The 22,161-nt window shown below is 35.8% G+C and overlaps 1 long non-coding RNA gene across 6 annotated transcripts in view; it reads right to left on the reverse strand.

Annotated features, from left to right (window-relative positions):
• LOC112974015 overlaps positions 1-22,161 on the reverse strand; it is a 37,913-nt gene that overhangs the window by 6,755 nt on the left and 8,997 nt on the right. For 2 of the 6 annotated variants that reach the window (XR_003256135.1, XR_003256133.1), the window contains 3 exons: positions 19,924-20,028; positions 16,566-16,657; positions 9,040-9,115 (listed from right to left, as the gene is read on the reverse strand). This is a non-coding gene — a long non-coding RNA (uncharacterized LOC112974015). Of the gene's footprint in view, positions 1-9,039; positions 9,116-16,565; positions 16,658-19,923; positions 20,053-22,161 lie in introns of all 6 variants that reach the window. The other 4 variants (XR_003256134.1, XR_003256138.1, XR_003256137.1 and 1 more) reach the window with 3 other exon arrangements.

Genomic DNA, 22,161 nt, shown 5'->3' on the forward strand with positions numbered 1-22,161 from the left:
TAAAATCATTACAACTAAGCACACCAGCAGATTAGAGGAAAATACTAAGCACAACAGTACTGTAAAGTTTAGTACTTTAAAAAAATCCAGTAAATCTGAATTTTCCTTCTTTAAGCACATATCTGGTTTATGGGTGTGTTAGATATTTCTAAACTATAGAAAATACATTTTACAGAAAAATTTCAAGCTATTGAGAACAACAAATGAAATTAATGTTACACTTGGAAATGAATCCTCCCCCATTCTGAAACAGAGTTGATTCTATTAAAAGTGATAAATGAAATGGAAATTAAAATTTTAATGAGGTGCTTGTTAATCCATTTGTTCACATCTAATTTGAACTTGGTTAAATTGCTACTTATTATGAAGACTATAGATATGATTCCTTCTAAATCTCAAGGGCAAACAAAATGTTAGAGGACTGCTCGTCCCAAGATAGGTCCCTAGTATATTATCCAAGCTTCTGAAATTAAGCACTAGAGCTATTTCCTGTGATACATTTCATTTAAGAAAATTAATGACATTTTAAAGCAGTTGGTGAAGTCCTTTGACATGGTAATTGTCCACACCAGAACAAAAGACGAAATATATCCAAAAGGAGACAGCCTACCTGCCATTTATCATTTCCATGACTGGAGGGTTTGTTTGTACCTATTGCAATTCTGGAGGACTTTATTATCTATCCTTTCTCTTAGCTGGGTTTTGGCTTATTTTATTTCATTARCTGTATGTACAAGACTTTGGTACAGGCACATATCAATGATTCTTTCTGCCTGACTTTGAAAGCAATAAAAAAAAATATATCCTCATCTGCAAGCGAGCACTGAAACTACAGTATCAATAGCATAGTATAGATTTGCACACAAAAGTAAATGTAGAGCAATTACAGTAATTAATAATGTACAATCTTATAATRATTCCATAAAACTCAGTGTATAAAAAGGAACATATACAGGATCATAAACTAGGAGATGCCAAAATCAAGGTTGCACATACACATCCCAAAAGAGTCTGCTGGGTCTGTTGRTATTACAATACCTTCTTTACTTAAATGGCCACATATGTTTTTTCAATTAATTTATTTTTTATCCAAAATGTTAAGTTTTAAATTTAAAGCTAACAGCACTTTGTAATATTTCATTCAAAACTGCAACTTCGAATTTGTCTTATTAACAGGATGGTTCAAGTGTAATAATAACTGAACACTTGCAACATTGCATAACTTTAGTGAAAGCCAGAAGAGTTTAAGACATAGAGTCTAGAATTTTTTATTTTATATATGATAAATTATCTTTTCTCATTGTCTGTATTTTAATTTTATTAACATCATTTTTGAGAATCTCATCACACAATCCAATATATCCATAATACGATTCAACAAATATAACTGTTACCTTAAAAGCAACTATTTTTCTTAACATTAATGTTCATTTTTGAAGGATTCCCAAAGTTTCAGTTTTTTGAAAAATATACATCCAGCTAAATTCATAGACAGTATATGTAGTTTGTTCTGGTGACAACAGAACATTTAACATAAAAAGCTTTGTATTTTCCACAATATGTGTTAAATAAAATAAAATAAAATAAATCAAATCATTCACCGAAGTATTAAAACCAAAATTCACCAAGGACCAAGCCTCAGTGAATTCTACTAATAAYGTCCTTATAGTCTGATAGTTGACCTTCTAGTATAACGTATCATCTTTCTTTCTAAAATCTTTATCCATCTTATGTTCCTTCCTGTTTTCTCCACTTAATACTTTCCCATCTGTACCCTCTAAAATGTATTGAGAATTTAAACCATCTTACATATCTCTGTTGTACCACAATATAGGAAAAAGGATAGAGAAAGGATCCTTCAGTTGAAAACTACAACAAGCAAGATTTGGCACATATTGCACTCATTTTACTACTTCTTCTGAGACACAGGATTTGATTTTTTTTCCCCCTCCTTCTGATATGGTTTGTATGTATTTTCTAATCTAAGATTGAAGTAATCTAAATAAAATACATTAGGAATAAAGTTTCAAATTGCAAGAAAAGATACTGTTTTGATAATTAGCAAAATTCAGCTAAATAAATGTAGTTTAATTTTAGGGTACTTGTTTAGATAAGAAAGAAATATATTTGAGAAAAACAGTAGCTATTTAATATTACTGATACTAGTTTATGTGAACCTGCTTCATTCCACACTGAAATGAACTTGGAGCACTTATAAATTCAGTTACCCTATCTCAGTGGAGTAGATTGTAATGAACTGCTGGAAGGTAACAACCTCGAAAAGCACTACATACATTTTGTAAGCAAGCATCTGTCTACATGTTTAGTTAAAACATTACTCCGCGCATTCCTCAGGTTCTCTCTTCACTTATAAAGGCTGTTCCTTTTGACTCCTCAAAAATGTGAATGTGTATCTACTACGACAGTTAAATCTGAATACTTCTCATGAAGGAGGATTCCCTCAAATTGATTTAGGATCAAATTAAATTTCTTGTTGTTAGTTCCATTTGTCTCACAACAAATTATTAATTTACAGACTGAAAGAAGGGAAAGGAAGACAGAGATGATACAAGAGTGCACTGTACTATCCCCCAAATCAGCCTTCCTCTGAATCTCTGATAAAGAAGCCAGCCTCCGGAAATGTCCGTGTTTTCTGTTGTTGAGTAAATGGCTTAGTCTACCCTTGTTTACTTGTTTTGACACACAGATTTATATAATTCAGCTCAACATCATTCCTTCCTTATATTAGATAAAAAAATATTACACAGATTAACAGATTTCTCATAGAACTTATGGACACACAAAATCTTCTCTATCACATGGCCCTTAACATACAGCAATGTTTTTCTCCAGAAATGTTTGCTTTATTTTATTTTTATTTTTTTAATCCAACTCATTTATCTTTGTTTATGTTCCAGAGGCAGATTTGCAGTATGAATTTTTAGAAAGCTCCAGCAAGAGCCAATGGCAACTCAGACTGACCAGGCACAGTTTCAGTTGCCTCTGTCCCAATTAGGTAGTAGAACCTACAGAAGCAGCATTTGCCTCAAAAGAAAGAAATGAATGATAGCAGAGCCCAACCACCCAGCACTCAGTTATGGAATCTCAATCAGAGCAAGCCCAGAGCATCAGGTATTTTGAGACACTAATGGAAAACACTTTCCATAGCAAGTCAATACACAATGAGGGAGAGAAGAGCTAAACAGGCAGTAGCCATCTTCTTAACACCACCTCAGTTAAAAGCCAATTGCTGAGTCTCATGCTCAGAGCATGGGGCTAAGCAAATGAACTAAGCATTTGAATTAAGCAATTGAACTAAGCAACTACACAGCTAGGCAAGCAGCAGCACACCTGCACAGGCAAAATGGCCCAGCTGGACAGTAGACCATTGGTAACACATGACAGAAAACGTAGGTGGACTATGGGGCACACATAGGGTTGGAAGCTTACATAGGGAGAGCAGTTTTTCATGATTGCACTGCTTCATGGGGTTTTTTTTATTACTTTTATTTGAGGAGTGCTCTCTACTTAAATTGGAGGCAGCTCCAGTCAATAAAATACATATGTTCTTCACTGTACTAATAACAACAGCACACAAGCGTAACAAAGCCAAGCTGTATTGTTGAGTATCGGGGTGACAAGCTGGACATCCTTTGCAATTTTAGACCCAAAGAGGTCAAGCTCAGGATTCCCATTAAATTGCAGAGGGACCTCTAGAGACAGCCAAACACCTGCAATGGAGTAAATCAGCAGGACTGAAGAGAAASAGCCTCTGAAAGTAATCAGCCATGGGCAGAAAAATGTTCTGTTTAATACTGTAGTTGAGTATGTTGAGAATAAGATTCTCCTAGAACAAGATTTAAGGATGGTGGCAAGTTTGAATTCAGTAACATCCTACCTTCCCCCAGATTTAAGCCCCACTGCCTGCATTTCCGCACAAATATGCACTCAGCAGTCAATCTGCAAATGCACAATGAATTCACTGAGTCCTGATAACATTTGATTTATAAAGTTCAACTGTACTGTTCCCATAACTGAGCAGTAAACAACAAAGAAATAGCTAAGAGCAGACTGCCTTCATCGAAGTAATTCATTCAGCACACAGCTAGTTTTTGGCTGACATCTTTCTTGACAACATATCAAACATCAGCAACAGATGCAAGGTAGATGAATAACACTGGTGGTAGCAGCTAACCCTTTCCATCACTCCTCCAAGGACCTTTCCCATTGTGCCTCACAGAAGATGATAACCAAAAGCAAGCTACAGAGCAATTAGACTGTCTGGGTGGGTTAGATGCAAATGAATTCTGCAGGTGAAACATCATGATACAGGTGGAACACTCCTCTTTATTTGTCCTTCTCATCTTTTTCAAGCACTTCCGGCCAAGTATCATCTTTTTATTTTATATTTGTGCATTAGCTGTAAAGTAGAAACATGATCCATGACCACWATTTATTTAATAAAGCACACCAATAATTTATTGTTTGTTATTGCTAAGAAGAGATATCCCTTGCTGCTAATCTTGAGAGGAAAAAAAGTTACTTCAACACTATGAAAGAGAGGAGTACATTACTGTTATCATTTCTCAACCCTACAGAAGTGTAATGCTTCCTATCACTCCAACAGACCTCTCTTGAAAGGCTATCATCTTTCCCAGGCTTCCAAGTCCTGGTGCACCTTAATGTAGCTGAGTTTACCTAGGAAACCTCTACAAACCATATGGAAGAGTTTTAACTAAGAAAGAACAATTACATTTCACCACAGGTCAAAAAGCCACAGGCTATTAGTGTTCAATATTACTAGTCACTTAATACTTTTCAAATACAGTAAACATCATTGAAAAAAAGTGATAAACATTTAGGCTTTCAAAAGTGAAAGGTCAACTTATTATTTCTGGTTTTCACCTCTCAATATTATAAGTACTCAGAAAGAAGATATATTTTTATGGAAACAAACTCACCAGAACCCAGCACAGAAACTGAAACTCGTAGAGACTTACTCTACAGATTCCTTAGCCAGGCAATATTAAAATAACTATTTTTAACCTTTACAGCAACTACCATCCATCAACAACTTCAGTAATAATAAGCAAAATTTGTCAAAACGCTGTATATTAATCACTTTCTAAGCCATACATATCCTAAGCCATCATGACTGCAAAATTCTAGCAGTCTCTGTAGCCACTAAAGTCTAGTTTGATTTTCATATTCATTCACTGAAAATTAGACCTATCAAACTCCATCATCAGAAAAAAATACTGAGCTATACAAAAATCATCCATGAATGACTTGTACAGCATAGTTACAAAAAAGATGTGTGGTAAAGTTCAGATGAAAAAAGAATGGAAGAGTTAGATGCAAAAGACAATCTTTCAAATGGGAAGAATAACTTATAAATGTCTAATTCTCTATTTTAGTCCATATTCTGCTCTTAATATCAGTGATATCTAAAAKCAGACCAAAATCTAAGTTATGTAGATGACACCACCAGATACCTGAGAGAGGATTTTGCTAGGCACAGGATATTAGGATGAAGAAAGGGGAAGAAGTTCAAGTGCACTTCCACCTCTAGGACRGGGATTGCAAGGACCAACCAAATGTTTAATGGGTACCAGGCTATTTCACGTACATTCATGTGGAACTCTATCACTTTCTCATTAAACTGAAAAAGTAAAAACAGTGAGATGGAGTAAAAAGAGATGTTTTCTACTTTATGGAAGTTCTCTCTCCTCAGCACTCAACTCACTTGGAAAAAGTACAGAACTCAGGCACTAGATGTCAATAATGGAGACTATGCCCTTCACAAAAAAGAATTATTTGACTCTGTCAAGTACAGGAATCCCTCTCTGACAATCACGGATTCTAAAAGCATCAGAACTGCCGATGTGCATAGTGAGGGACATTCACTCCATTGTTCTTGGTGATTTCTGATGATATTATGGAGTGCAAATGTATAAACAGTATTTCTCAAATCTCAATATATTTGAGAGGCAGTACATATTATTATACATAATACTCTGTTTTATTTGTCATGCAATTACGCACAGGTTATACTCAGTACATGTTCGTCCCATATCTAAGACAAGGCACAGAGGAGCTGCAGGGAGGAATGCAACCTAAACCAAAATGTTCAGCTAAGTGAATCTAGCAACTGGCTGAGCTCTTGGATCCAGAGGCACCAACTGCAAGTAGCAGCTAGTTGGGTATTTTTCTCAAAATCAAAAAGGATAAATGCTGTAGGAAGGGATACACTGAATATACACACAAGACCAGGTTAAACTGATCTAAGATGTGCTGCCTTAAAAAAATGCAATCCCCCTGTTCCAGAAGGTCCTTATGTTGGCAGCAGCCATTATGCAGCCACATGATGAATCACGATTTTTCTCCTGGATTTCCAGCAAATTTATCTGTGTTACTGTGTAGAAGTGACAAAGGGACTGCTTTTACAGCAAGACAATTTTCTCGCATTTGAAGCTGGCCACTTTCAGCTTACTCGGAACACAGTGGATGGAAGGAGACAATGAGAACAGGAAAAGGTAAAATTGCAAAGAAAAACTGCAACGGTTCAGAGCAGGGTTGAAAGCCATGACTGCTGCATCTTAGAAGTCCTTTTTAAAGCTTGTAGTATAGAAGAGCAACGCCTTATGCTTGTTCATGGGAACTGTTGTTGGCAAAGGCAGCTCATTGGTTTTACTGGTACACCTCTGCAATTTCAACTTTAGAATGTTGTCTTTAAAAAAAAACAAACAAAAAAAACCAACAAGACTTACAAGACATGGATTTCTCATTTCTTTCTGTTTTCAGATGCATCAGAATGTTTCTGGCTCATATGACTGATCAGGGCAGGAGGTGGGTCTGCCTCAGATAAACCATTACCCAATGACCTCCTGCCTGGGTATAGGTTTAAAATCAGACAGCATAGTAAAATCAAGCCATGGCTGCACCAGAAATCTAAAGGAAAAACATGAAGGCCTGGTCCAACTGTTCATATACTTAGGAATCAAACTGGACATACTAATGAAAAATCATGCATTCCACATGGCAAACCAGAACCTTGTCTTTTGGGAGACAAAGTAGATAAGAAGGCATCACAGAAGCAGGTGCAGTCTGCATTCAAATGTGCATAGGGTATAACACACATTTGTGCTAGAAAAGCAATGGCCAATTAATGTCAATTGACTGTTAATGAAAAACTATGGGGCAATGGGAAGGAGGACATGGACATACAAAAACCCTGCCCAGGTCTCTGTGGCATTTCTGGTGTCAGCATGCAATAGAAATTCCAATTACAGTCAAATATAACCAGAGTATAGAGTTGCAGCACGTATTTTGAAGGGAAATTATGTATTTAATAGTGATCAAAGTCATCGAAAACTAAGGTTTGATCTTAATAAAAAGATTAAGAATCTCTCCAGTGGCACATACACAACAAGAAGAGTTTCTTAGAAAACATCTGTGTCTTTTGCTAACAACTGAAGTCTGTGCTTATCACTGTCAAACAAAAAAACTAAGTCATTTAGAGTTATTAAAGACCTCCAAACTTGCTCTATATGCTTTAACATCCCTTTTTCAAGTAGTATATGTACTATAATGGCATTTCRTCTGGGAAGATGCAAGATAACATTCAAGAAAATTTTTCCTCAGGTCAAGCAAGAATCCCAGCTGATGTCCAATCGGCTTTGGAACCACAGATGCAGTCAACTGTGGGAAGGGGTAGAAAAGGCACTTTGTCCAGGAACTTTCAGCATAACCAGTCCCAGAGCTTTTGGAATTTCAGGGCATAGAAAGAAACAGAACAGTTGGTCCCTTTGTGGGCAGCATGATACGGAGTGTTTCTCACCAGCACAGACTGGCTGCTTATAAAGTATCAGATCAATTGTAAAAATGCTTGCTGTAATATGGAATGATTACTTTCCTGATTTGGGGGTTGGACCTCGAGTCATATAGACMAGCCTTACATTAGTAACAGCAGGCAGGTTTGCAGACACTGGGCTTTACAGCACGTGTACGGAAATCAGTTGAACATGTAGCCAAAGCAGAGGACTGTAACAGCTATAAATTATATATATAGTAAACAGGATATAATTAATATTCACTTGCCTTGGACCCAAATATTAAGTGTACTAAACAAGTTAGTGTAACTAACAATACTATGTATTTTGTAACACTAATTGCACAGACACAACATATAAGCATCCTACTTAAGTATGTGAACAATGTGACCACCAAAAGGAAAAAGAAAAACTGGTGTAGTTCACATAGAGGGCATCAGAGCAATTGAAGTTGTCAGACAAAGGAGAGGGAAAGCACAAGGGACTGCAAATAGGCAGTTTTACTACCTACTGCCTACAGTTCTACTGCCTACTAATAGTTCAGTTCTACTGAATACACCAGGAGATAACCGGCAAAACCAAAAATAAGATAAGCAGTACTGGGAGCAGAGGAGACATTCCCTTTTGGGGAGGGGAGCAATAGCATAAAAATATCTGGCACAAGTGAGAAAGACAGGAGAAGAAAGAAGAAAAGCTCACTTTGGTTCTGACTTCTGTCATACCAAGGGCCATAATTATCAGTGCTAACCATATTGCATTAGCTCTACAGTATTGTTTATTCACAGAATAAATATGTGTTAAACCCAACCATTCTGTATATGATTGACAATGCTTAATAATGTGCACGAACTAATCATTAGCAAGAAGTGTGCTGTTAATGAATTAAAGTTTAAAGTTTAAAACTGGCCTGATTTGTCAGCCTTCCAAACACCCCCACAACAGCAATCTCATTCCATGTTATACATACGTACATATTTACATATATACATACACACACAGACAGCTATTCACTTGTAAGAAATGTCATGCTGGTCCCGAAAGGGTGACAGAAGCATAATAACAGTTGCTATTTTCATGGATACACTTGGTCACATACTGGGGACATTTCAGGATATTTCAGGATCACAGTTCAAGGAAGGACTTACTAGTTTTTACAGTGTCTTTATTTATTTATTTATGTTTACGTTGAATGAGCTGGTGACCTTACCTTCATTAGACACACTGAACAGAACCATTATGGTAGCAAATGTATAAGCCATCTTGGAAAGAGGTTCTGAAGCAGTCTAAAATAGACAAGAAAAAGGAGTTTCTTCAGTTAGACAGGTAGCCCAGGTAGACAGTGCTCCATGACTCTGGAGCCCTGCTGAGCACCTCCTCTTTGTATATATGAGCAAAACCTTGAAAACCAAATACAATTTCCAGCAGTGGAAAAAAAAAAAAAATCAAATCTGTGTTGTGATGGTTATAATCCCAATGATTTTAGTTTTATTTTTTGGATATGGTGAGCTGCATCATCAAATGCATGAATGGAGCACAGTCTGATCCACRTGACTATGAAATGGAGGCTTAACAGCTATTATGACTAACATTTGCCTTATAACAATTAATTTCTCCTTCTTTTCTACATAACAACAGCTGAATTTACTTTCTGTTTTGCAGGAAGGAGACAGCAGTATATACTGTGTTCCCAACTAAGTGTCCAAAAAGCTACAGCTATCCAATATCCTGAGTCATCACTTAGATATGAAAACTTCAGAATGTGCAATTCCGGTGTTCAAAGAACCCAGAAGCATTCTTGGTCACTTCCTATATTTATGTCCAATAAAAAATATCAACTTATTTCTTCAGTGATGAGCTGGAATGGGGTGTGGAAGTACACTGCCTGACACAGATTTTTTTGCATGTCACAATTTTTTGCATGAGTTTTCAAGGAAGATTGCATAAAAGAAGGTTGATATAGCACCACGGTTATTGTTCATGGAATAATACAAAGCACACTGGTAGAGTTGTTCATAAATCATGGTATTCCTTTACTGAATGTGGGATATGACCTTTGGTTGAGCAACTTACTGAATCTAACGTCAGGTGAGCCCAGAACAACATATATTGGGATGACTGGAAAGTGCAGCCATGTTTCACATTACATCCTCCGGCATGGCCAAATGTATTCAGTTCTGGGCTTCAAGAAAAGCTTGTTCCTTTTCAATTGCACTGAAAAGACTTTGTCTTGCCCCAAAATTAGAGAGTCTAGTTTTCCCAATTGAGAGAGATGAAGTTCTGTACATATGAATCAGAGAGACAAAAAAATTACTGCCTGCCATTCAAACCATGTCAAAAAGACATTTCAGTGTCTGTGTCACTGTTTGATTGTGCCTAAGTCAATGAGAAAATTTCAGACAGTCAAGTCGCTAATACAGAATTCACACAGATCACTAGCATCAGATCAGATCAACAGCATCATCTTGTTCATTTAGAATCTCTATTGGGATACGGATTTCCTTGTTGGATCCTTCTAAACCAAYCTGTTGATTTCTGCAGAGTATGCCCATTTGTGCAGAAAGAACATGAAAACAAGAAGACTGGTATCAGAATCCTTAATCACAGGAAACTGAAACTTGGCTAAAATGAAAACAACACCTCAGTAAACAGAAAAAAAATATAAGAAACTTATGCCAAGTTACATCAAGAACTCAGTAAGGCAGCTTACATGGGGACGTATTCATTTCAGAACAGACTAATGCACAACTCTGGAAAACAGCTTTGCAAGAAGAAAAAAAAGTCCAAAAACTGTTGAAGGAGATGATAGTCCTTCACTCCTATTGTCTTCTGGATTTTTAGAAATTAAATGTTACGATTTTCTATTTTTGACACATTAGGGAAGTGGCAATGAAAGGAAAGAGATTCTTGATTTGAATTCTAGGAAAAAGTTTACTAAATCTTCTCAAGTTAGCCAGAACATCACTTCCTAATGACACTTCAGACCAAAACATCTATAGAGTTTGTAATGTTASGTAACAGGCAAGGTTTTTTCAAGAGCCATACAGCAGCTAGTCAAATTTCTTATAGAGTCTAATGAATTAATCACCTGTTCAAATAACAAATGCCTGTGAGAACTGGGTTCCATATTAAGTTTAAACATAAAATACAGACACTCTCCCTTAAAAGAGTGACTACACTTGCCACTAGCATTACAAAAAATCGCAGGAAAGAGCTAATGAACAGAAAATATTCTAATTCCCAAACTAATGCCACAACATCGTTTTACAAAAGTCTATAGCAGTTGCAACCTACATCTGTATGCCATAACTGTAAAATTTATAGTTGGAGTTGTTTTGGAAAAAGGCAGTCACTTATGTACTCAGGAGTTACATACACACTAACGTATCTGTCACAAAGAAACACCAATAACGTACATGCACCGGAACACTCAAAATAGTTAAACTGTGACTAATCCCTCTTCCCTTTCCTTATACTATCACCAGGCATCTTAGAATTAATATGGAATCCCTAATCACAGTGATCCATACCATCACACTCAAAGTATTTACTGCTGTTTATCTTGTTCACAATGAAATGGTAAAAGGTTCGCTAYAAAAAAGTGTTCATATGCACTGATATGAAAGCAGGAGCACTGAGAAGGCCAGTGAAAATGATCAGAGAGCTGGCAATGCTGAATTGTTAAGAAAAACATCTGAAAATTAAAAATACACAATTTCACTAAGCAGGACTATGAGGCAATACAGAAAGTCACTGTAATACTCATAATTACATATTATAATATTTGTATTACTAATTCTTTGGATTATTAAAGAACTACTTAGAAAAGGAAAATGAACAAACAGGAGTATTTAAAAAAAAATAAGAAAAGAAAACCTGCAGCTGAGCATCATGAAAAAATACTTGGCAATAAGATCTGTAAAGCAGTACAAAAGCACCCCAAGGGAASTAGTGGAATCTCCATCATTTGGGATATTTAAAACTGAACTGGACAAAATGTTGGAAAATGTTCTGTAGGGAATAATCCTGAATTTGTAAGGAGACAGACTGGATGACCTAACAGGTCTTTTTTCCATTTGTAACGTCTATTACTCTGTAATTGTCTCATGTCCTCAATCCACACATTAAGSAATCCTCACAAAGCTCCAAGGCCAAATGGTTTGGTTCCAAAGCACCCATTCTTTCTATACTCATCATTTAAGACTAGCAGAGCAAATCCTATTTAGGAATGAAAATATTCATAGCAAGATCAAAAACAAGCAAAATAAATTATTCTGAGGCCCAACTATGCAATTTCTCCTACACTAGAGGTTTTCAAACTGTGGCAATGTGTACCATTCATAGAAGCGTATCACTAGTAGAACACAAACAGCTTCAAAATGGTATGCAACTCATCTCAATGCTTCTACTTTTTATGAATAGTGCCATCTAGCAAAAAAAAATTGTTAAATCCTGTTGCAGACTATGCATGTCACATGAAAAGAATTCTGCTGAAAAAGAATTCTATAAACTCTCAGCCCAGTTTTTTGAAGCTGTACTTTGATGACAGTTTCTTTCAGCTATAATATCAATTTAAAGCAGTGCCTACTTCTGTCCTATCCTTACCACTCAATCCAACTCTTTGTTGTTTCAAAATAAAGTTTATTTACATACTGTAGGAAGCAGAAGGGAAGAGGGAGTGCAGTTGCTTATAAAACATTATTACAGATTTTTTTCTCTGAAGGCATAAAGTTCTATTCTATAGTTTCATAATCCACAGTATCACTTAAATTTGGAAAATCAAAAAAAAACAATCTTTGATTAGGGACAGCTATTGTGTTTTCATACTGGAGATACAGTATGAGGTTTCATATTTACAGTGAACAAGTTTCAGAGTATGAGTTTGATAAAGTTGGAGAAAGGCTTTCAAACATTTCCATCAGGCACACAAAGCTTTATAGCATTGAGCAAATGAGCAAAGGTGTCAGATCACGGTCACACCTTGCTAAATACCTGTGAGATTCCTGGGTTTAGCTTTTTGTTTAACCAGAGGTGGTACTTTAAATGCCAATGTTTAACTGCTCTGTTACTCAAACTATTGTTCTATTTCATTACTCATCAAAATAAGTGGAAATGAAAGAACAGTATCATATTAAGAACATCTGAAAATAAGAAATTTAAGTACTTAAGTAATTTGTTTTAAAATACATAGACTTATATCACTACAGTTCCTCTATRGCCATGCTTATTCTAGAATACAGGTATCCAAAGATATGATATAGCTACATATTTAGGACAGTGTATTTCCTGGTGTAGCCACACCCTTTATTTTCTTTTTATAAATTCCACATTTTTAATACAGAGATATTTCTGTACATCAAGACACTACAACTTTTCCACAGTGTATGTATAAATTAATGTTACATACTCTGTTCATACAGTGCAAAGTACCAGAAAAAAGGATAATAAAAAACATGCATTTTATAAACAATCTGAGTATTGCACATTTAAGCAAATAATTAAAATATTCAACTTGAAAGCTTAAAGAGTACTCTTTAAAAAAATCTATATGAAAAAGAGATGTGTGCCATGTGAAAAAGAATCTAGAACAAAATTTAAATCAAGCTGATATTAAAAAAAATGACAGAAGAGGTGCACAATAAGGTCACCTCTACCATCATATTTAAAGTAGAGAATAAAAAATATCAGAAATCTTCTAAAGATCTCCTAAAATGGACCTTGTGATTGTCCATAAAGAAAAGCAATATAAGTAGAAATGCTTTCACTATAAGTACAAAATGCAACAAAACGTGTACTAAAACGCATCGCAAATATTTATTCAAATATCAGATAAACCACCACTGAATACAATGAAAATCCCAAATGAACTGGAATTCAGTTAATATATCTCTTCTACATTACCACCTTTGAAGGCTAAAAGAAAGCAAAAGAACTGGGATGTTACTTTTTTTTTTTTTTAAACAGAACTTATTCCCAACTACTGAACGCTGTTATTTTGTGCTCCAGGAATTACTCTGAAAGAAGCATGATAAAACACAGCAATGATCGCTTGCAAAAGATGAGTAAATGCAAAAATAAATATTTAACTCTTCACAAGATATTGCAATGTAGCAGAAAGTCTATGGTTTTGCACACATGAAAAAAAGTACTTACTGAAAGTAGTTTATCTTATTCTTAGCATACCAGGAAGAACACCAAATGTAGCCATTTCAATTTTAAATTATGATAAATGCATTAGCCATGTTTGTTTTTAACACTAAAGAAAAAAAATATATAGTACTGTATAGTGCCATATTTTCTACTCTTGGTTTTGCTTCATAGAAAGAAACACCATCTCTGATAGTATGTCACTGATACATCATTTGAATTCTTACTATTTCATTCTAAGCTACCAAGTATAAATCACAGCAAAAATGTATCCATAGATGAAAATGAATTTATGTATGTTACTTATATATGTATAAGTTAACTGGTAAATTCAAAAGGTATTTAAAACTTCAATTAAAATTTCAACCTTGAGTGTTCAAGCTATTTGTTCTTTGAATGAAGGGACCAAAAAACAGTATTCATTTTTGGAATATTTTTAGAATTTTTAAATTTTTTTAAATTTTCTAGACTTCAGGGTCAAAACAAGCAAAGTGTTTGTGGATACAATGCATTATCTTCCCAAATCCATAGTCAGAAAATAAACTCAACACTTCCATTGTATCTGAAAGGTTTTACCAATCAGCAACACATTAGCATAAAAAGCATAAACAGCAAATAGCAAAAATGCATCTTGTCACTGCGTTAAGAAAATATTAAGCATCAGCAAAGGCAAGCACTGGATTTCACTAAGCAAACAGTACAATTAACAATAATTGAAAAAGAAATACATTTTGACATCAAAATATGAGCAATTTCAAGGACCTTTTAAACTTACTGAGGACACCACACAAGAGGGCTTTAGCTTTAGAAAGATTCCTGCTGTCCCCATCAGCTGTCAAAGCAAAGCTATCTTCTACAGCTCTAGAAAATGGTCCCAAGATAGAACTTGAATTGGATTGCTGTTGAATTGAGAGTGGCCTCTACCCACATTAAAATCACTGTTGCTTTTAAAATAGATTTATTAACTAACCCTTTTATTTAGGCTGCAAAAAGGAGGAGCAGCACCATTGCAGAGAATAAACTACACCCTGAGAAGAATGCACTGTGAGTAATCAATAACCAAGGTAAGAATGAGAGGAGTGAGAAGGAGCAGGGATGACTTATAATACTTTTCCCTTATCTACTGTACYCAAGTAAAAATGCACTGTTTAAGGTAAATCATCTTGTATTAATAACAGTAAAAATCACAATACACGGTAAAGGACAGTGTATCCTGTGAATTTATCAGCATGCAAAAATAAATACAACTGAAAGGTCAAGCACTCTTACACAGTCATAAGAAACAGGGAAAAACCTACCATACAAAACCTAATTTCCAGAAAAATCACCAAGATTTTAGGTAATTAACACACACTATACATCCCTATGTTTAGAACAGTAGCAAGCTCATCACTTAATGCCTTGTGAAGAAGTTATCTGAATTGAGATGAAAACATAACTTTCAAAAATAAGATATGGGAAATAAAATTAAGATATAGTAAATATTTCTTCTATAAATTGATATGACACTATCCATTACTGTGCAAGAAAAACAAGCAATCTGCAAATCTGCAAAATGGTAGAATATTTAACTGGATTTACAGTAAATTTATCATCAGAAAGTCCAAAACACTGATCAAAAGTTTAGCACATGCAGAATAAAATACCAGTCCATTAATACGTTCGTGAAGGGATTGTATAATCTATTGTTGGCATTCTAAAAGAAGAAATAATACAGAAAAGTCAAGTACTAGGCTTAACACAAGAAGAAGACTTCATGCATCAAGTATTTCTTATTTACCCCTCACTTTTGGAGGAGCCAGCATAAAATATCAGCAACACAGAACACCCCACCAACTGTTAATTGGGCAGTCTGAAGTTTCAAATATGACTCTGAAACTGTGAAGAAAGTACTCAAGAATGATCTTCTCATGTTTTTTCTCTGGACTTCAGCAGCAGCTTGATAAGGCCCCAGAGTCATATGCTACTTGTTAACTCGGCTAGACTTTACACAACACAGAATTAGAGATATAGAAAAACACAAATAAYATGCTGGCACATGGAGACCATATTCTGTCTAATAATTCAAAAGTGTGATCAAAATTGTTTCAGGTAAAGAATAACAAGCCTGTTTGTGAGATTTCAGTTACTTTTTAGGTTTTCATTTTGAAAGTTTTATTTGAGGAAATCATATTATAGTTAAATATAGATGCAGGCAATACTACATTTATCTAAATGCAGATCAAGATATTATTTTGTTGTGAGAAAACTGCCCTAAAAACATACTTTATCCTATATTCACCTTTTGCTTTATGCTTAGGTATACATGGTTGAGAAGCTGCAAGACCTGGCTGACCATCAACCTTGCTGCCTCCAAAAAGAAGAAGGGGTTGTTTGGAAATATGCTGCTTCTTGCAGCTGACAGCTGCTTCCTCTTCAAGGACTCTGGTGGCTGCTTTTAATCTCTACTGCCACTGACCTCCAATTCAGGAAAAGAAAGCAGCATTCAAAGAGGACAGCAGCATTTATCCTTTCCCAACACAGCAGAATGAGATAGGGTGAAGATGAGGTACAGTTCAATGCCATTGGCACCAACCCTTTTTCCCTTACTTCACACTCCTGTCCTTCACATTTGTTGTTGCACTGTGGACTGACAGATCAGACTCCACATCTCTCCAAATCAGCTGGTCATTTCTGTATCCCTATAAGAAACAATGAAAGTATCATTGCATTATGTGAATGCCCTAATGCTTGGTCTGTAAAAGAAGGATGGAGCAAGTATCCTCTTTCCATCCATAGCCTGGTTACTCTGTTTGCTTTCTAATTAGAGAAGGGCACACTAAAGGGATTGAAGAGATGCTGGAGTGGTCACCTACATTCACGATCAAACCTTTTCCCTCTAAAAAGACAGGAATGGTTTAACTATACTGGTAGTCTATACATCTACCAACTGCATGTAAGACAAAATATGAGACCCAGAGTCACAGTAAATCACGTAAGCATCATTTTYAGCTGGTTACTCTTTTTGTTGACTTGACCAGTGGTCATTACTGTAAATTTGTCTGTCACTGGCAACACAGGCTTTTCACAAAGCCTAGTATATGAGGCAGACAAACAAAATGCGTTAATGTTAAGAAACTGAACTGCACTAACTCAGGTTAAAAGCAAGAACTCCCTAGCAAGATACTAATGCAGTTACTCCAAAAGAAATCAGAATGCATTAAAACTTTAATTGACATTTCTTCCTTGTACAAACACGAAAATTTCCTCAAAAATAAAAATTCTTCAGAGAAAGCCAGCTGCAACTCTAAGGGCACACTGAGGCCAWGCAATGCAGTATTATATTAGAGATGACTGAACTAGCACTAAATCAGCTGGCACATTTACATGGCACATTGAARTGCTATACAGAAACACTAGCTTCACTCCTAGTATCAGAATAACTATTAGTATTGCACTGTGCTTTGGCTAATTTCCTAAGCATTGCAGGGTGTAGATATGCCCTAAAAAACCCTTCTCTCTCCTGTTTTCAACATGAACATCTTCCTCCCTTTAGCTAATTGGTATCATACCTATGCAATATCTTCTGAGTAGAAGTCTAATAAAAGAAAAAAATGGTCTTCTGTCACATGCCATTCATGTTAAGTACTGTAGACCTACTGTGTTTTTCCTTTGCTTTCCTTACTAAGACTGTATTTTTGCTTCTTTTCATAAACATAAGAGTTCAAATTCTAGATTTACAGGACTTAAGGCTATTTACGATCATCTATGCTGATCTCCTGAATAACACAGACAACACAGTTATATGATTCCAAATTAAATCTATAAACTCCTGCTAACGCAATAGTTTGCTGTACTTAATGACCTCCAATTCCAATTTAAAAGACTTCASGCTCTAAAGAGTCCATCGTACTCCTATACAATTTGTTCCACTGGTTAAATACCCTCACCATAAAATTAAATCTTTTCTAAATTTGTCTAAATTCACCTACCATCCATTGATCTGTTTATTCACCCACTAGATTCAAGATTATCAGAAATCTCTAGATTTCTATAACTTTTAACTAAGTCTTTTCTTAAGCTTATTTAGTTAAACCAGTTTTTTAGTTTCTCTCAGCCATGGTAGGCTGAGGGAGAAGACAGCAGTCCAATTTAGCCAGTATTTTGGAGAATCAGTAATCTATAAACATATGGAGAAATATATTAGACAGGCAAAACTAGACATTGAACACAGAAGTAGAAAGATATGATAAGAAGCAATCATAAAGCTGAAAAAAATTTCTGCAAAGAAATTTATGTTTATAGCAGGTTGGCAGTGATGATCTTACATTAGTTAGCTAATCTGCTTTCAATATCATAGCATCCAACTGAGCAACTTCTTCACTGGCCTCTCTTTGAACATTTTCAGTTGTTTGAAACAAAACTCTATTTTCATCATTTAGATCATTGATACAGAACTGACATAGTTCTTCTTGTCACATGAACTGAGAATAAAACAAGGAAAATTAAGCCCACAACATTAAAAAGGGATCACCTCTCTCAAAATTTTGGTATTTACTGTAAGTTAAAACAGTCATTTACTTCTCACCTCGCTACCTACATTATTCCATCATTCTTTTTTTTTTCCTAATTGTCATAAGAAGCATAGCCATGTAAGTTAATACATATTAAAATAAAAATTAAACAGAATCAAAATGTTTGGAAAAGTAGCCCCAAGGAACTGTTGGGGAGGAGGGATGCTTTCTTACTTTTATTAGAAGTTTAGACTGATCTAAAGGTTAAAGGTTCTGTAACATACTAACAACATGGTTTCCTTTAGGATATAGCTTTTGGATGCTGACCAAGACAAATTTTAACTCCTTGTACAATTCTAACACTGTTTGCCAAACAAACCCCTTTGCCTCATTCAACTCCTTCCATAAACTTAATGACTGCCATAAGGACTAGAAGAAGTGAAAATATTTTTATTMAGTATCCTAACCCACAGTTAAAATATAATAGCACTTATAATTTTCCACGGCTCCATCCTTTCCCCTACCTGAGTTAGGATATTGTCTCTTTTGCAAAATATTAATGCACTTTAAAGCAAATAATAAACAATTATTATATAAACATTTTAGAAATCTAGGTTCTGTACAATGCTGGATTCTATAAATACCTTTACAGGAGAGGTAAAATAGGATGATGCCTGACCAAAATAGATTTCATAYTAAACTGATAACTATACAGAGTTATCCTTCAAAAGAACAGATAATCACAATTAAACTCTGCAACTGAAAATTAAATCACTGAGAAAATGCTGAAATCTTAATAAAATGAACAGAAAATAATACTTTCAACAAAGTATGGAACCAGGAAATAGTTTTCCAGAACAATAAGAAAAATGCTAGTAGGATAAAGGAAAACAGAAACGTGACCTAACTATAAACAGTGTAAAAATGAAATACTCTGTTTAGAGAGACAAATGAAGTTTTCTAAAGTGTTATGTTAGTCATTTTAGAAAAGCCTAAAGGAAAATAAAGCTGGAATTTTAAGCAGAAAAAACAAACTGATCAGATTTCCGTATTCTTAGGGCCGATGAACCAAATGTAAGTCTCCAAATTTCTTACACAGTGAATACAGTTAGCCTAATTAGGAATTAAAGAGCTATAAGAAAGAGGAAGGACTACCAATAAAAAAATGTCGAAGTGACAGGATTTCAATATTCTCTGGTCTTTGYTATCTAATATCACCCTACGAGGAACATTCCCATTACATACCTGTATGATACTGAAATTCACTGCCAAAATCCTTCCTCCAAAGAAGATATCCTATTCATCGCTTGAGTGATAAATATCTTACCCATCTTCTAAGAATAATCAGCAGAGGAAAAAGTCAGTGTCCTCCTTTCTTATCTATAGCTTTGTATGGAAACATGAGGTAGTCATCTAAGTTATCTGTCTATTCATTTATTCTCTCTTTCACCTACCTGTAATGGGCATATACCGTAGGCTCTAAGTAACAGGGGCTGCAATGGTGACCTGTGTGGGAGGACACTGTGAACTGCCATATGCCAGTTGAAATTGGCTTCAGCCTGCCACAAAGCAGATAAAAATAACTGTGGGGAGGGGAAAAAAAAAAAAAAAAAAAAAGATTGCATGCCATCGGAGGAGCACACATTACCCCTTCTCAGACATATTTAAGACAGCTGCAAGGGGGTGGAGACACTCATGGTGTGGAGTGGGGACCCCCAGCCAAAAGGGAGTAGCACACCCTGACAGACTGCGGAAGACCCAAGCGGTTGCGGGGACACCATGCTGGGGTAAGGAGACCTCTGAAGGACTGAGGCCACTGGTGACCCACGCCATGGCAGGACACCCCTAGGGATTGCGGCTGTGGGCAGTCCATGATGGGGCAGGGACACCCCTCAGGAACTGCCGCCAGGGATCCACACAGAAATAATATTTTGCACACACACAAAGCAGCAAACAGAACCCGTCACACACCTCCCGTGCTGCTCACTGGAGGAGTTCTTATGGATTGAGTGTAACCAATGGCAAAAATAAGGGAGGTTGGACAGGGGAGAGAGGAAGAATAGATGCTTATGTGTTTGCCTTATTCTGTTCTTCTTTTTCTCAACACCCAAATCTGTGATCAGAGGCTTGTGTTCATTGACGGTGAATTACCTCAAGTAAAATTCTCCAACTCTAGATTGTTTTGTCCACTGCACTGCCTTAAATTTTAATCCATTGATCTAGTTCTACCAAATCTGAGAGAGGGACTGAGTTCTCAAAGATATTACAACTGTTATGATACTCAGTAACAGGGGGTGGGGGAGAAGGGAGGGAAGTGGGAAGTAATCTCTATAATTCCCTGATTGACGGTCAGGGAGAACAGGGAGACCTTAGATTTTATTCATGTTGTTTGACAATAGCCAGCAGGACAGTCAGTACATGAATTGTTTGCGAAGAGCTGCAGCCCATGATGACTCTTGATTCACCAAGAGAAGTGAAAGGAAGCTGAGGATACTATGAGGGTATGTATCTGAAGGGGTATAAGAAAGAAATGAAAGAAACTGCAGGGGGATTTAAGAGATATCAGAGGACTAAAGGTAGAGGCATATAAGGGGTATTGTTTTAGAAAACTCTGGAGGTTTGAAGGTCCTGCTGGCAAAGGGGTCTTAAAAGATGCCAAAGAGGAAGATGGCAAAAACTTGAGTTTGAGTGTGGCAGGATGTGGGGGACATGWTACAAAATCAAAGAAAACGTACTTTGTTATGTCTCACTGAACGAAGTGTAATATTACCCTAACAAGAGGGCACTTGCACAGAAAAGAGAAGATACAGGTTATCTTCTCAATCTGAAGATGTATGCATTGCATCCATGGTACCCAAGCTACCAGGGTTGGGCTGCGAATGGGGTACTATTCACCATTCCTGCAGCTGTAGCTGTAGGTAGTCAGGAATGCAAGATACCTGCAAGCAAGTATCCCATCATGAGAAGTCCACCTTCTCATCCTGTTTCCAAGAATGCTTACTGTTTTTTCTCTGTAAGATCCACTCCTCCCATGCTCTTTCAGATATCACTATAAAATGACAAATCTTTGTCATTTTGGTATCAACTGGTATCTTTGATAGCAATTATGGCAGCCTCCTTTGTAACTCACTTGCTATTTTTTAATTATTATCATTACTTTTTTAAAAACTTTCATACTACTTCTCATGTCGCCCTTACTATTGGCAAGATGGGCCCTATAAGGCTGTGCTAAATTTTTAAGTTTTATTGAAAAGGAAAATGTATTCTACTAACAGAATATTTTAACAAATACTAATTAGTATGAACTTGAAACCTACTAACTTATTGAAAAAGCTGTTAACATATTTTCATTACTCTATCCTGCAAATTAAATATTATCTATAAGACTCTAGAACCAGGTCTCTGTTCAGAGAGGAAATTCTCTTGCTAAGAAGAAGAATCATTTTTTTCTTTTTAATTAGAAAAATAAGATAGTTTACAAAGGTGTACCTGTTTCCCTCACACATATTTATAAGTGGTGTTAGTCTGCAAGTATTTAAAGATATCAGACTTTCCCCAACTCTTAAACTTTATTTTTCAGCTGCTTAAATGCCAAGCTCAAGCTCCATCTTTTGACCGGTATTTTTTTATGCTTGTCCCAGATTGTACTTTTTCTTTTTTTGTTAAATCAGAGAGACACATAAGAATGACAA

Source organism: Apteryx rowi, unplaced genomic scaffold (genome assembly GCF_003343035.1).
Source record: "Apteryx rowi isolate R43461 unplaced genomic scaffold, aptRow1 scaffold_58, whole genome shotgun sequence".
Classification (NCBI taxonomy): domain Eukaryota; kingdom Metazoa; phylum Chordata; class Aves; order Apterygiformes; family Apterygidae; genus Apteryx; species Apteryx rowi.